Genomic DNA, 16,518 nt, shown 5'->3' on the forward strand with positions numbered 1-16,518 from the left:
AAAGGTGCACATAGCGGAACCTGCCGAATTCTGGGACGTGTGTGACATCCATTTGCCACACCTCACAGCTCCCTAGGCCTCTGGGGTTGACCCCAGCTCCCAGAGAGGGCATTGCAGTGGACTGACAGTGTGGGCATGTGGCCACGATGGCTCTGGCTTGATCTCGCCTCAGGTGGAATTGGCGGACCAGCCCAGGCACGTTCTGGTGGAACATCTGATGACTCAGCTTGGCTTGCTGGAATACATCAGGGAGCTGAGCCATAGTGACAGGAGTAGCGAGGGAATCAGCTCTTTCATTTCCCTCGGCTACCGGGCCAGGGAGTTCAGTGTGCGACCTCACGTGCATCACGAAAAATGGCTGCTTTCGGTGGGAAACGGTAAAGATTAACTTGGAAAGCAGCTCGAACAGCTGCGGATTGGAGACCTCCTTTAGGGCGGCATTCTCTGCCCTAGCTACTACCCCAGCAACATATGCCGAATCTGTAACCAAATTAAATGGTTCGGGAAATCTCTCAAAAGCTCTGACGACAGCATCCAACTCAGCGACCTGTGGAGATCCCTCCACATACTTAACATCCGCTTCCCACCGCTGAGTTTGAGGATCCACCCAAGTCACAACTGACTTGTGGGATGCTCCAGATGCGTCAGTGAAAACTGTCAGGGCCTTGAGGGGTTTTCGACTCCGAATTGAACTTGGAATGATGTTAAATTTAGCATTGAAGAATTTGTGTGCTGGGGCGTGGACTGAAACTTGTCCACTGTAGCTATCAAAAGCGATTTGGAGAGCCTCGTTCTCCTGCAGCAGCTGTTCAAACATCTCCTTTGTCAGCTTATCTGGGGACGCCCTGTCCCGAGACAAGCTGACAGGCACCCGTACACAAGCAAAGTCGCACCCTGCCATCTCCCTGAGCCTGGCTCGAGCCTTCCTGACAAGCTGAGCCACCAGCTCTTGTGGCCGGGTGATACTCTTGGATCGTTGATGGCTCAGGAATACCCACTCTATGATCAAGAGTGGGTCCCTTGAGCCTTGATCCCACTGAAAGATGAGCCCACACAGGTGCGGCAACCTTCCCAGAATGATGTACTCGAACGGCAGGGTCGGCTCATATCGATGTGCCTGCCTTTCCATTAACGCAACTTGTGCCTTCCTCAGTGCTTCCCTTGCCTCTGGAGTCAGGGTCCTAGGAGAACTAAGCTCCTTCTCCCCCTTCAAAAGCATGAAGAGGGGGGCTAGGTCTTCGGTGGTGAGGCCCAGCCAAGGCCTGACCCAGTTCAAGGTCCCGCACAGGGAGTGAAGGTCTGCCAAAGTCTTTGGATTACTGTTGATAGCCAATTGTTGAGGAACAATGGTCCTCTCAGTAATCCTCAGTCCCAGATACTTCCAGGGTGGCATCCTTTGAACTTTGTCTTCCTGGAGCTGGAAACCTGCAGATGTTAGAACTCTAACCACTAGGTCAAGTGATTGAGTAAGCATATCGTCATGGGGGGCGCACACTAGGACATCATCCATATAATGGTAGATGATGACCTCCCCCATTTTGGCGCGAACGGGAGACAGCAATGAAGAGACATACCACTGGCAGATGGTCGGCGAATTCTTCATTCCTTGAGGTAGCACTCGCCAGTGGTATCTCTTCATTGGGGCTTCTCGGTTAAGAGTGGGCACCGAGAAGGCAAACCGTGGGGCATCGTCAGGGTGTAGGGGAATTTGAAAAAAGCAGTCTTTAATATCAATCACTGCCAATTTCCAATTTCGGGGGAGCATGGTAGGGGTAGGCATCCCTGGTTGAAGGGGTCCCATGTCCACAATGACTTTGTTGATTTCACGAAGATCGTGAAGGAGCCGCCACTTATCCTTCCCCGGCTTACGGATAACAAAGACCGGGGAATTCCAAGGGCTTGTGGTTTCTACTATATTTCCCTTATTAAGTTGCTCCTCCACGAGTTCGTTGAGCGCCTTTAATTTATCTTTTCTTAGCGGCCACTGGTCAATCCAGACCGCTGTATCAGTTGTCCAATCTAATTTCTGGAAAGGGCGCTCTACAGTGGCCGCCTCTAAAAATCCCGAGGGGTTTTCGGGATCTCGATTTTAACCCCCCACTGGGACATGAGATCTCTTCCCCACAGGGGAACCTGATAGTCAGCAACAAATGGGCGTAAATTTGCCAATTGCCCATCTGGCCCCGCAATTTGCACCACGCTCTTTGAAATTCTTGCCAATTGGGTACCCCCTATGCCCTGTATCTTGCCTGCCACGGGTTGCAACTCCCAATGTGACGGCCATCTCCTTTCGGGGATGATCGTCACATCTGCTCCCGTGTCAAGCAGTCCTTTCATCTGAAAGGTTTCTGCACCCTGCTTGACGCTGCAGTCCAGAATGGGCTTTTCCTCACCCACCACTTCTGCCCAGTAGACGCCTGGTGCGTGGTCGTCTACTGGGACCTGCTCAGGGATTGGTATGAATTGGGCAATGATTTGCCCCTTGGGCAAAAAGAAGGGTGGATGAGTGCAGCGCGCCAGGAGAATGAGGTTCTCCGGACCACCCGAAAAGGTGATCGGCGAAATCTCAATCTCCGGGGGTGTGTGCTTGGTGTCCCCGATGGCGATGCACTTACTGTCACGTCCGGTGTCCATTGTCTTCCCCTCCAGTGGGTCCACAGCTACTACCGTCCAGCGCTGGGACCGGAAGAGGATGTCTCGCGTCGCTACCAAATGTCTCGTCCTGTGAATAGGCCATGTCCGGTTCTTGTTCTCCCCCCCCTCTGCGATACCTGCCCCATTTGTAGCTTCGCGCGGGGCAGGTTCGCGCCGCGCTCCTAGTTTTTTTTATTAAAAACTCCCTCTCCCCCTTTTCCCCCCATGTTGCCCCTCGCAGGCCCAGGGCAGGGAAGTAGAGCAGTGCAATCCCGGGCCATGTGTCCCAGCTGCCCACAGCGGTAGCATTGCAGAGGCCTTCCAGCTGGTGGTGGTAGTTGGCCTGGTGGGTGCTGGGTCACTGCAGCTGTCGGTAGTCTCCTGGCCGCTTGCGGTGGTGGTGGCACCCTGGACGCCCCCATTAACGGAACCTTCTTTTCGCAGGCGTCAATGAGGTCATCCAAGGTGGGCGGCGGATACATAGGCAGGCTAAAAATGACTTGCTTACAGATATCGTTACAATTAGCTTTAGCCATTTCTAAAATCAGCTGCTCCTGCATTTCTGGTCTATCAACCTGCCTCTCTATTTGTTCCTGTAGGCGGTTGATAAAAATATTGAAGGGCTCATTAGGGGATTGTTTGATGTTAGAGAAATTCGTGAGGGGTTCCCCCCCCGGCAGGATGTTAAATGCCTTCTCAGCGGCCTCTGTTATTTTAATTAGGACAGACCGGGGTAAGACCCTGGCCTGTTCTTCTGGCTTTCCCCAATTCCCTTCACCGCACAGGTGGTCTATTGAGAGGGGGTTTTCATCCGCGTCAACCGCGGTCTCCTCGCTGCGCAGCAGCTCAGGAAGGATGGCCTCCAACGATTTCTTCCACCTCTGTTTCCACAGCCTATAGTCAGCTGGGGAAAGGAGGCAGGCAAACAACTCCTTTAAATCGTGGGGGACCATCTCGTTCGCGGAGAAGGTGGCCTTTAACAAGCCTTTAAAATATTCACTTCTCCTGCCAAACTCTTTCTGAGCCTTGCACAGCTCCCTCTTTGTTTGGAAGGAGAAGGGTTCCCATTCTCGGTACCTCCCCCCCCTTCCTCTAAAACTAACCGGTGCGGCAAAGGGAATTGTAACCTGTTCCGGGTTCTGGTTCTCAGGCTTGTCACTTCCGGTTCCCGAAGCGTGGGAACTGGTAGGAGGGGCGTGGGAACCGGAAGGGGAGGCGTGGGAACTGGGAGGAGGGGCGTGGGAACCAGAAGCCGGAAGAGGTGGGGCTGGAGGACCGACTGAGGGGGAGGGTTGGAGGGAGGAGCGACGGCCGGAAGGGGTGGAGTTTTGGGTGGTAACACCTTGGGGACACACCCCTGAGGAGGAGGAGCCATCTGTGGATAAGTGGGAGGGGTCAGGGTAGGAAGAGAGGGAGGAGCTAGGGAGGAAGGGGTTGGACTTTGAGGGAAGAAAAGGATTGTGGGAAGAAGGAGCACAAGGGAGGGGTCCGACCATGCGGTCTCCGCCATCTTGTGTCCCTCGGGGGCCATTTTGGGAATCAAGTAGGGTATGGGGAGACTTAGGGGAAGATTTAGGGGAACCTCGGGAATGAGGGAGTGTAAGGGAACCAGGGTTCTGGGAGAGTAACTGGGGATCAATAACTTTATTAACTTGAGGATTTGGAACTTGGAAAGGGGAAAACTTGGGGTTATTAACTGGGGAAGTAGGGGAATGGGTAAGGGCTCCGGCAGCTTGGCCAGGGCTACCGGGGCAAGGGTTTTGAGGGAGGCTTGGGGAGCCAGGGAGACTACTGCCGACTTCGGAGCCCTGCGTTTCACGGGTTGCTCCGCAGGTCTCCCCCAACTTAGGGACAAGGGACGAGGAGCAGGGGTTTGGGGAAACTGGGGAAACTGTAGAAACTGGGGAAGGCTGCGTTGGCTGCTTCTGCATTTCCCTCTTTTCAACTAAAGCAGTCCGAATTAGAACGAAAAGCGGGATTAATTTGGCGGCTGTTTTGTCCCCCTGAACTACCAAAGCCGTTAATTTGGACCCGACCGAATTCCAAAACGACACCGAAAGAACATCCTCGGGGGACATATGGGGAAAATGCAGAAAAAGCCAACGTATCAGCCTCTTCACCAACCCACGCGAATATTTATGTTTCCCACCCTCAAGGAGACCCACAACTTGGAAATAAATCCCCCTCTGCGGAGCCGACAAACGTGCGCCCATCTTCTATCCCCCGGCTCCGCAGTTCCACCGCCTCCCAACAGCAAACAGGAACTTAACAAACAAAAGAATAAGGGTCAAGACCCAGCTCACACACAATACTCACACAATACTCACAGGGGCCACACACACACCCCCTTTTTTCCCCCACCGGGGAATACTTACCGGGTCTTGACTTGGGCTGTGGGAGACGTCCGAGCACCCCAGAAGCGGTCTCCTGCGCACCGGGAGATTGTCGCTTCTTCCCCTGGGAGCGCTGCCGGACAGAAACCGGCCTGCTGCAACCAGGGTAGCCGCCGCCCAAAGAGTCTTTATAAGTCCACACAGACTCCTCCGGGGGTCTCCACGGGCTGTAGAGGCCCCACGTTGGGCGCCAACTGACGCTGACCCTCGCCGCGGCTCTCCTCGCCCTGGCTAGCTCTTGCTCTCTAGCCGCTGGCAGCGCCGAGAGTGGGGAACGGTCTGGGAGCTCGTTGTCCCAGACCGAACCTTCAGAGCCTGTACGCCGCCAAGCTCTGCGGTCTCAGGTGCGTCGTGGGTGCCCGATGAAGGCAAGGAGGAGGCTCAGAGTCCCAGGTTCTCTCCAGAAACCAGGTTTTATTCCAGGGTCGGGAGCAGTGGATGGGGGAAGGACTGGAAAGGTCAAGGGTAGGACGGTCTGAGCGAGGAGCACCTCCGTGCGCTCCAATTTAAGGTGGGGAGGGTACAAACACAAGAACCAATCAAGGCATCTCAGGGGAGGAGTTGGGGGGAGGGTTTACAATGTTGGGGACCAATAGGAATAACACGTGGGAGGGGCGGCAGTCACAATGCCAATGGGGCCTCGAGTGAGGGATGAATGACAGGGAAGGAGCTAGAACAAAAGGTGGGGTTTACATAGATTGATGGGGTTCAGGGGCAGGAACAGGGTGATGGACAAGGAAGGTTCAGGAAAAAGGGGAGGGGTTTACAAAACTGACAAGTGGGTAAAACCATCACAACTCATGGGGGGAACAACATTAAGAACAAACCATTTAAATTAATAACCAGAACAAAATGAACAGGCGGCAACATGCTGCCATCCTGCTGGCTTTGTGCTTCCTCATAAGGCAGCCCCAGGTAATTTAACATGATGGGATGGGATGGGATGAGATGGGATGGGCACTTATTACTAGGAAGGCTTCAAATGTTTGTAGTTATAATTAGGAAATGTTCTAACACTCCTATTAACCTGATTCATGTGAAGTCTTGATTAGGCAGAAAACTGATTTTTCCCCAAGTGACTCCAATAGAAGATCCATTTAGTTTAAAATGGAACTTAAAAGGAGTGCAAATTACTGATGATCCCTGTAACCAATGAACAAATGATTAGTGCATCTTCAAGGGTTTGTAGTGATGAGAGAAACTCCAAAATGAGGATGTATGTTCTGAGAGAATGACACTTTTTTATCCTGTAGGTATGACCACAGCAGTGTCTGCATGGACATGTGCTCCATCCCACACCAGGCTGTGCCACTGGTCCAAAGCAGTTGACACTGCCCCATCCATACTCACTATCAAATTTCAGACATGTCTATCCTAAAAGGACAAGATCATTCTATAACTGTGAACAGAACCAAATAAAAATCTAGGCTGGCTTTACTAGTGCACTGACACAGGTGTGTGATTCAGGACCAGGCTGGTGTTGGTGTGGTGTTGAGCTGCTCTTGCCACCTTGGGTCCAGCTCCTCTGTACCATCTTCCATGGCACCACGAAGATGTGCCCTTCTGACCTAACAGAGGGATAAAGAAATCTGCCCTCTTTTAAATATCATTCTGGGAGAAAATGTCTGTTTTTCAGAAATAAAATGGTTTCTGTTCAAGGTTTACCCAGTACAAATGCACTGGTGATGCAGCTGAAGCTGTGCTCTGGGGCTCTGCACAATGCAAAGACTCTGACCTAAAGAAGAGCTTGTGTGCCCAAAAACATTTTTGTTTTTTAGGTGTATTCACTGGTTTACTAAAAGCTCATAGCTCTCCATGTAAACCTTGCTGTCTAAGCCATGAATTAAACCCCTGTGTCCAAAAGGACTTAATATTGACCTTAAAACCCTTGAAAACCTGTTAATTTTAGGCAGACTGAAGAAGATATATAGAACCAGGGTGGACCATGCTTCACCTGATCACAGGCAAACAAGGTTCTGTAGTATAATCAAAGGACAAAAGTGAGCTCTAAGTAGAGGCATTAGAGAGCCACAATGACAGTTGTTTGACACCACCTTGTCCCATGATTATGTATTTATTAGTTGAAGCCACAATAATGTTAAAGTCACCCTCACTAAACATACAACACTTTGTATTTTGACAGCACTTCATAAACATTAATGAATTAAGCTGAAGTAAACACTTCTCGAAGATCAACCTTTCCTGAACAAAGCTGCAAAGGCAGATTAAAGGCAATGAGGAGCACATTGCAGTTCAAGCACATAAAACCACTCATCATCTGTTCAGAACTTGAGAGGAATAAAGTTTGGACCTTCTGTATGCTACAGAGCCATTAATGAAGTATCAGACGTGACTTTTATGTGCCTTGTAATTTGAACATTACACTAATGTAGGGTAGGAAGGGTCAGGATAAAAATGTGTTTCAAAAGTACCTTGCAAATCTCAGTAATTTTGAACTTACAGAAATAGAGAAAATCTGTGCTTATGTGCTTGGGAAATAAAAGAGGAAGCTTTACCCCAGGTGAATCTTGTATCTCGCTTGTTAGTTGTCAAAATCCAGGTGATGTCACCTTCAGGCAGTATATTCATGTAAAAATAACCCAAGGTGTGAACCAGTGCAGCACAGCAGCAACTGTGAGTGATGTGGCAGTGGTCAGTAGAGTGTGGCAAAACAGGGGGTTTTGATTTCTGTAGAACTGTTTGCTGACCATGTGTGTTTTGCCAACAGATGCTCTTTGGGTGGTCCCTGTGCTCAGCAGAAGCAATGTTTCCTTTGCCTGAAGCTGTGGTCCCAGCCTGTGCCCTGGGGCTGCTCCTACCCACTGACAGAGCCAGGGAGCACCAGGCTGGCTGTAGGAGGTGCAAAGTACTCACCAGCCAACTTTTTAAAGATCCTTCACACAAAAGTGCTACTTGTCTGAGTTTGGGCCAAGCAAATATCAAATATCTGAAAGTTTTTCTGCTGAACATGCAGGAACTCCTGAAAGCAGACTAAATTCCTCAAAAAATACAGACAAAAAACTTTCTTAGCATTTTAATGATCCCTTTGGGAAAGCTGGCCAAGTCAGACAGTAACATTCAGTAAATCCTTGTTATCTGCTTGCTTTACTAATGAGCCTGAGTATCATATTTAAATCCCTGTAGCTGTGTCTCATATATTGGCTGCTGTGAAAATAAAATATTTCTATTCAGCTATTGGTGTATATCACAGGCAGCTTGGCTGTGCTCCCAAAATGCCTTTCCTGTTATTAGTGTATTGTGGGCCTTGGAATGGTCACTGTGATGGATAAGATGGTGGAGGCCATCAGAGGGTAACATTTCAAACCAAGAATGCTGCAGCTTCTGGAAGATAATTAAGATATTGTGTGTTATAAATGCAACGGCAAATTAAAGATTAACAAAGATTAATTTATTATAAATTAATAAAGCAACAAACAGTGAGGAAAAAAAACACAATAAATGGACAGCGCAGCGCTGGGTGGACAGGGTCTATACGCAAGGTATAGGTGCTCCCAAATCCACGTCTGAGGGTCCCATGGCCTGGGTTTTTATAGGGATTTTATGTCCCCAGGCTAGAATTCCAACCAGTTTCCATTCACCAAATGTCCCTGATTGTCGGGTGAATGGATTTCCTGGCCTAGAACATTGAGTCAGTAAGTATCCGGGCAGAGTCTCCTCAAATGTAAAGTGAGTCTGTATGTATTTTAACATATTTCATCACAGCGGGATTGAGAGATCCGGGCTGGTGTCGATGGATATCTCAGAGGAGTAGTCTCTTCTTTGTCTTTCTTGATTGAGTTTCTGTAGTATGGGTTTGGCAGGTGTGGTGTTCGATTCTGGCAACGACCATCTTCCTGGGGCTCGTCCCCTTTTGTCTTGCTTGATGGTCTCCGGCCGAAATCGGCCGGGCGTTGCCTTTCTCTGGAGGTAGACTTTTAGGCTGGTTCTTTTGTTTCTGTGATGGCCTGTGTCCTGTCTTTTCCTCCGAGTTGATGAGTCTGCTGAAACCTGTTATCTGGGGGGGTTCTTTTGCAATTCGTGGTTTTTGGAAAAGGAATTCTATCTCGACCGGGAGGAGAATTCCTTATTCCATACTTACATTTAGTTATAATTATACATACTTTATTTAAACTTCTTATTCCGAATTTTTATTTACCCAATTCTTTATTACATTGTGTATTTATGCAGGTCTGTCTCAGAAATATTCCTTTAGCAAAGGCTACATTTGACTAAGGTCTTTCCTCCTCAGATCATGGCAAAGTCAAATTCCGAGAGCAAGAGGAAAGAAATATAAAGGAAAGCTGGGAAAATAAGATGGGACATTTCTAGTATAGCCTAATGACTGGGGATGTTGTTTGGAAGCAGATGGATGAGACTTCCTTTTGGAGGCACACCCCATTTTCTTTTGAGATTTAGTGACACACCCCATTTTCTTTTGATCAAATTGATCAAGCAACATTTTGGGTAAGGCTCTCCTTCCTTGGTGTGTTTTGCTGCTTTTTTGAGCTGAATTAAGAGGAACAAATTATTATCTGTAGGTTTATGTATGTCTGTGTCCCCTAAGGCCATAAGTAAAATCAACAGGCTCAAAGCTATGCTGAGCTTGGTCCCTCTACCCTAAACAGGGACTGGGACTGCAACTGCCATGAGGAAGGTGTGGATGCTAAATGCAAGCAGCAAGCAGGGAGTGCCACAGTGTCTGTGGAAAAGCAAGTCACATAACTTTCTCAGACTAGCCTGAGAAAGTGGCCTGGGAAATCATAAGGAGGAATCAAAATAATCCTCAGAGATAGAAAACAGCCTTGCAGGTGCTGTTTGTCTGTTTCTTGTTTTCTTGCAGGAGAAGGTCGAGGGGTGGTGAACCCCACTGACCAATGATGGTGATGAGTTAGTTCACTGACCAATAAGGGTTTTACCTTTCAGGACCTTCACGTACTTGTCTATAAAAGAAGATCTGGGGTAATAAACCTTGCTTTCCTGTTCAACCCACAAGAGAATCCATGCTGTACCTTCTGCCATTCCTAATATAGTGCGACAGGAAGGTAAAAGGATTTTAGAGTGAAAACACCCAGCCAGCCTAGCAGATAAATGTACTTTTCACTTCCAACCTCTGGGAATACTCCTAAATGAGATAGAGGAAACAGCATGGGCAGTTATGAAGAGGCTCGCAGGGAAGGTGTACTTCTAAGTGAATTGTTGGTTCTGAGAGTGTAGGCTGTCTTTGTGTGCAGGAATTTTTATGTCCTGCTGCCTCATTATCTCCGTAACTTATTATAGTTTTATATCTGTGTGGTGCTGCAAATGGACTGCCCATAATCCCCTTTTTATGGACTTAATCTGGTGGGTGATAAATGCCCATGGATTCAGCACAGCATCTTCCTCTTGATGGTGGGGGCACAGTGTAAGCAATTGCTGGGCAAGCTGAAAACACTCCTCATGCCTGTATTTTAAAATCCCCTCTATTCCAATCTCCAAATGCTCCTCATGCCTGTATTTTAAAATCCCCTCTATTCCAATCTGACTTTAAATAGGTGTTGGCGCTGACATTTCTGTGTGAAATACAGTGGTGTGTTTACTTCTGGAAAGATCACTGCCAGCTGTCCTAGCTGCAGTATTCTGTATGCACACTGTGCTAATCTAATTAACATCCCCTCTGGAACCTGGAAGTTAACATTGGACAAGACTCTAAAGCTGTTTTTGAAGATTTTGGTAGCTCAGGTACTTGCTGAAACAGGCTGGATGAATTCTAGAAACTGCCTTCTCAAACATTCAGTGAAATAACTATTATGATTTCACATTACCTGTACACACAAGCCAAGTTAATTTGTTTTCAGTGAACATTTGTACAAGTGAATTATTCACCCATCTGCAATATTTATCTTTAAAATGACTAGACAATTCAGCTCTGTGTGGAGATGTGCCTCTGTATGAATTCATAAATCCACGATCACTGGCAGGACATTTTCTGCAACAGCTGATGATCTATTTATTCTCCCTTTTCTTCTCTCCAAGGATTAGTCCAGACCCTCCTCCTTTGACATGAACAACAAGCAAACAACTTGTATAATATTTAATACTTCCTAGTTTGAATATAAAGCTCCAACAATGCTCCCCACCACTGCAGCTTGTCAGGTGAACAGCTCTCAGATTATTATAAAACAGCAATTTTGTGCTAATTTTTTCCCTCTCACACTGCAGACATAATGAGCATAAGGGATTATGTGATGAGCTGAAATTACTGAGCTAAGTGAGGAATTGAAAATGCAAATGTAGAGCCTTTGCTACTATTAATGGTCAGCTCTGAGCCTGCTAGCAGAGGAAATACTTTTGGGAGACAGTGCTTCTTTCTGTTTAGAGATGCTCAGAGCTCCCACACTCTAGGACACAGAGGGACATCAAATCACTGTTTTAGATAGTCCTATTAATATTGCCTTTACTGGGGTTTATTGGGATTGCCCCAGGGCTGGCACTGCCCCTGGTAGGGAAGCAACTGGAATTGCTCTGTGCTTAGGTGGCCAATGCTTTTTGCTTGGAAAAATGGGAAGAGTAGTACTGGCAATTAATAGTTGCCTAACGTAATGATTCAGAAAGGTGTTTCAACAGCTTTACCTTAAGAGAGTTTCAGCTTTAAGGAGCAGTAAAGACCTTTTTAAAATGCCTTTTCTGTGTGGTCATTAATAGAGCCATTCTTTGCCATGGATGATGAGCTCATGGGACTCCATCACATGAGCCTGGAGATTTGGGGCTTGACAACTTTTTCAAGCTAGAGCAGCTCCAGCCAACTAAGCAGTGTTATAAATGAAATTAGAATTTTGACAACTAGGTCCCTTGAGTTAATAACAGTTTAATTAAAAATGAATACAATTTAGTAAATTGAATAGTAATTTGGTATGAAAGAATACAGTATAGTAAAAGAATACAATTTAGTAAAAAATTACAATTTATAGATATAATTTGCCAGTAATTAAGTATGATTAAAGCATAAACAAAACCAACCAGGGTACGAGGAGAGCTTATCACCCCACCTCATGTACAAAACCAACAGGGGTATGGAGGCTTCCCACCCTGCCTCATGTACAAAACAAAGCACTTCAAGCTAAACTTGTATACTGTATGCTTATACATATTCATTAATGTTTCCCAAAAGTTTCCTCCTATTTCCAATTTTTCTGACTTTACATCACTTTTCTTCACGGCACATGCCTCACTTGCTGTTAGGGGGTCTTCAGCCTTCTTTTGGTGGCCTTCTGGTGAAGGCTTCTCCTCTTCCTCGCTGTCTTCTGGATAACCTTACAGGTTTGCACATGTGTACAAAGCATTGTGTTATGTAAGTCTACTAATTAGTCTTGTATTTACTGATTTTTAGGCCCAATGCCTCAAGTCGTTCTGATTTTGTCCATCTCAAGGCCGTTTTCATCTTGGTACATCACTTATCTTCCAAACTATGTCCTGTACCTCAATTTTAACATGTAACATCTGTAAAGGGGTGCATCTGCCTTGTAACGCTGATTCTTTTGATTGCTTCTAATAATAACTTTAATAACAGTTACCATTTAGTTAGCACAAATCAATTCCATTTATTACAGCAGTAATTTCCACAACCTTAGGAAGTAGTCCTGAATATTCAAGGTTTTGAAGAGCAAATTTGCTGAAGCATTTACTTAAGATACATTTTCTGTGGATGTCTGTACACTTACTGAAGTACTGAGGACTGAGTAGTGCACTGAGCCCTGCTGAGTGAGGGACAGCTTTTACCAGCAGTTAGTAATTCCTACACTGACACTTGTGTCTAATTGCTGACATGCAGCATACAAAGAACTGTACCTGAACTTCTCTCCAAAGGGTCTCTTTTCAAATATTTTTTCCATCCCTCTCCTGAAAAAATGAGAAAAGCAGCCTTCTCTGAGACAAAAGTATTTTTTTCATGAGGAAGGAATGGTTGGATTTGCCCCATCTTGAAATTATTCTGAAATAACTCACAGATTTTACCTTGAAAGTGAAGTGGTTTGCTGCATTAAAGAGACTTGTGAAGAAAGCAGGTAACACACTGCAACCTATTTCCACCAGTTTCAGGATTTAAGTTCTGCTAATGCCTATGTACCCTCTGTTAATGTCTACATGAAGAATAGTGTGTTTTACACTTGAACTTTAGTATCTGAAAGTGAGAACAGTGCAGCTGCAGTTGTAGTTACACAGCAGAAAAGATCATACCCACTTGGCTCTGACTGATAAGTACCCAAAAAATAAGCTACTAGAGAGTAGATAAGTCATCTCCCGTGACAGTAAAGATTTTAGTAAAGGGAAAGTCTAAATCAAAATTTTCCTGGATCAACTAGACACTAGCTTTCTAACCTGTGTAATTTTGTTATCTGAGCTGCTTTCTCTCCTGTGCCCCGTCAATGCTGCTCTAATTAGAGCGATAACTAACAGAGCAGTGTGACATTGCTAACGGGGACATTGAGGTTTTAGTTGAACACACAAATTAGCTTTGAGGTTTCCTGCAGTCCTAAAGATTTTATGGTAATTCTCCATTTTTGCATGGGCATATTTGCACTTAGAAAGACAGTTTAGCTCTAATCATCTGTCAGGTGTTGCCAATCTGCTGTCAGTCGGGCTAGAGCCATCAGCTTAGAGAGTTTTTAATATTACTGTGCCCATTGTCTTTAATGGACGTCTGGAAGCTGGCTCCTGGGGACTACTTATGGACATTCCAGAGCAAAAAGGGCATCAAGGCATCAGTCTGACCTAGTGAACCTCCCAGACCAAGTCTGCAAAATGCTGTAGGCATACCAAGCAGCAGTATCTGACTGCTAATGCCTTGCAGAACATTCCTTACCTCCCACTCTTGTTTTTCCATTTTCCTGTGATCTGATCTGCTCAAGCACAAGGCATGGTGTAACCCCTGATTTTGCCCACAATTAGAGGCATCTATAGGTACTTTCCACAGATACAGTCTACATGAACATCTCTTCATTTGGCTACTGCTCTTTGAAAAAAAAGGAGCAAATCAAAAGTAACTTTGGACCATAAATTCTCTGTCTCCTTGAGGACGTCTCCTCCTGTCAGCCAGGTTGTGTTTTACAGAGGCTGTCACAGGGCTCTTGCTCCTTTGTTCTCATGGTGTGTTGAAATGTAGGTTCTATTATAATGGGGCTCTGAGCAACCTGCTCTAGTGGAAGGTGTCCCTGCACATGGTGGGGGGCTTGGAACTCGAGTCCTGAGGAGCACCCAGCCTCGGTGTCCGTGCTGTACGAGGTTTTTTGTTCATCTGATCTGTTGGTGCAGGCTTCTGGGCTTATCTCAGGGCCTCACATTCAGCTGTTTTTGGGGTTTTTTTAATAAACGAGTTTACTTTTTTTAAAAAAAGAAAAAACCGATCTGCCTTATTTACAACACTCGTGCAGCCCTGAGTGAACTGTGACCAGGTGCTGTCACAGCCCAGACCTCATTTGTTATCCACTTCCTTGTGCAATTGATTATTTCACCAGCCTTGCTGTTTTAACAGCTCTATTGAAGTTTAAGTAATTCCTGTTTCCAGTCTCAGTCTTGCTGCCTCTTGCTGTCCCTTCAGAAATATAAATCAAACATCAATATTGATCAGCATTTAATGCCAGGCAGAAAGCAAAATCTGCTTTCATGTGATATGAGCTGTTAATAAAACATTCATGAGGGCAAAGGAGAAGGTTTCAAACATGATGGCAAGCCCATCTTTCCTCCTCCTCAAACACAGGAGGCAGGTGCTTGGACTTTCGGCTGCACTGAAATTTGGATTTGACTTTTAAATCCAGATTTGGAAAAGTCAGGGAACTTACTACTCAAAAGGATTGACTGAGACCTCAGATGCTTTTATCCTCTGTATACACAGGATGCTTTCTCAAATACCAGCACTCTGAATTTTAACATCAGTCATTCTTATCAAAGTTAGACAGGTTGGTTAACCACTTCCAAACGCCTTGCCTCATTTAGCCAGACATTCACTCATGTTCTGCTATGTGTTCTCCATGAACACACAGCCAGATTTCCAATGCTATGGACTGGTGCTTAGAAAGCAGAAACTGAGCTCTACTAGTCAAAGGGACTTTGACAGATGAGTGCCTGCTGTGGTTCGGGTAGACATGAGCTTGCTGGGTTTTGCTTGTCAGGAAACTCTCATATATAACTCAAATGCTGAAAGTGCCCTCTTGTTATTCCCCTGTTATCTTGAGAACATGGGGAGGAAGAAAATAAGGAATTCAAATAAGAATAAAGAAAATAACCAGAAAGTTAAATGCAGTTAAATCTTTTTGGAGGATTTTGAAATAAATCCATGTTGTTGTGGGGGTTCTGAGACCTCTCATCCAGTTTGGCTGGGTCAAGCGTGGCGAAATAAATTGGGATGGGTATGATGGAGTGCCCAAAGATAGATTTTAATGTTCACTGGGGCTGCATAGTCTGAGGAGCTGCATCCAAAGACCCAGGGACATGGTTAACCCAGCAATACATAGGGGTACCTGAGGGCAGGAGTGAAATCGTGAACGCGGAGCAGGGACATGACCTCTTATGGAATCCTCATTTCCATCCTTTCAGTATCCCTCCTCCCAGGGCCTCAGGTTTATTTCCTCCACGTCAGGAACCCGGTCCAAGGTATGATCTATCCCAGCTGATTCGGTTCCCATAAATCAGATTACTCTGGCCTCCTTAAAACCAAAGCAGAGAGATCACATCCAGCTCAGAGAGACAAGCAACTTCACTCTCTGCTGTGTAAAGGGAATCCAGAGATAAAGCTAAGAGGAAATTGAAAGGCAGGGAAAAATGAAAAATGGAAGAGGAATACAGGATGAGAAGAGCACAGGACCCAAAGAGAAGACAAAGAACACAACGAAAATTGCATCTATAAAATAAAAAGACCTAAGACTACTCTGTTGTAAAATTATTTTTTTCTGGGTAGACTGTGGAGAAATTCCATCAGATATATCCAGTTACTCTGGCTACACAAAGGCATTACTGAATGCACACCTGGTGCATTGGGTTTGATGCTGTCCTGGCTTACACCTGGTTTTGATGTGGTTTATGCTGGTGTGTGTAAGAGAAGATATTCTCTTAGAGTAATTGGCAACTAATAACAGTATATAAGAAAAATAGGGCTCAAAAGATTATGAGAGCCGCCTAATCTGAAGATCTATCATTATACTTCAATCATCAGATCTTCTTAGGGAAAAAGAAAAAAAAAAAGAAAAAAAAGAAAAAAAAAAAAAAAAAGCAAAAAAAAAAGCAAAAAAAAAGCAAGAGCTACTCCTGGCTCTTTTTTTATCATGAACTTTGAAGAAGCTTCAGTGTTTACCGGTATCTGCTGATTGTTTGATCTTCAAGTTAAGTGTAGCCTCTGACAGATTTATGAGCTGCTAAAAGAAAGTGAAGAAGAATTGTGTTTCTACCACACTAGAGAGTAGCCAGAGACACTGAAACCCTCTAAGCTGTTATTGCTTATTAGGGAAACTTTTGTTTTCACTGC

At 45.7% G+C, this 16,518-nt stretch overlaps 1 long non-coding RNA gene across 3 annotated transcripts in view; it reads left to right on the plus strand.

The window, feature by feature from the left end:
• LOC111935413 (uncharacterized) overlaps positions 1-16,518 on the plus strand; it is a 125,119-nt gene that overhangs the window by 89,461 nt on the left and 19,140 nt on the right. The window lies entirely within an intron of this gene.

The sequence above is a fragment of the Cyanistes caeruleus genome, chromosome 15 (genome assembly GCF_971803275.1).
Source record: "Cyanistes caeruleus chromosome 15, bCyaCae1.hap1.1, whole genome shotgun sequence".
NCBI classification, from domain to species: domain Eukaryota; kingdom Metazoa; phylum Chordata; class Aves; order Passeriformes; family Paridae; genus Cyanistes; species Cyanistes caeruleus.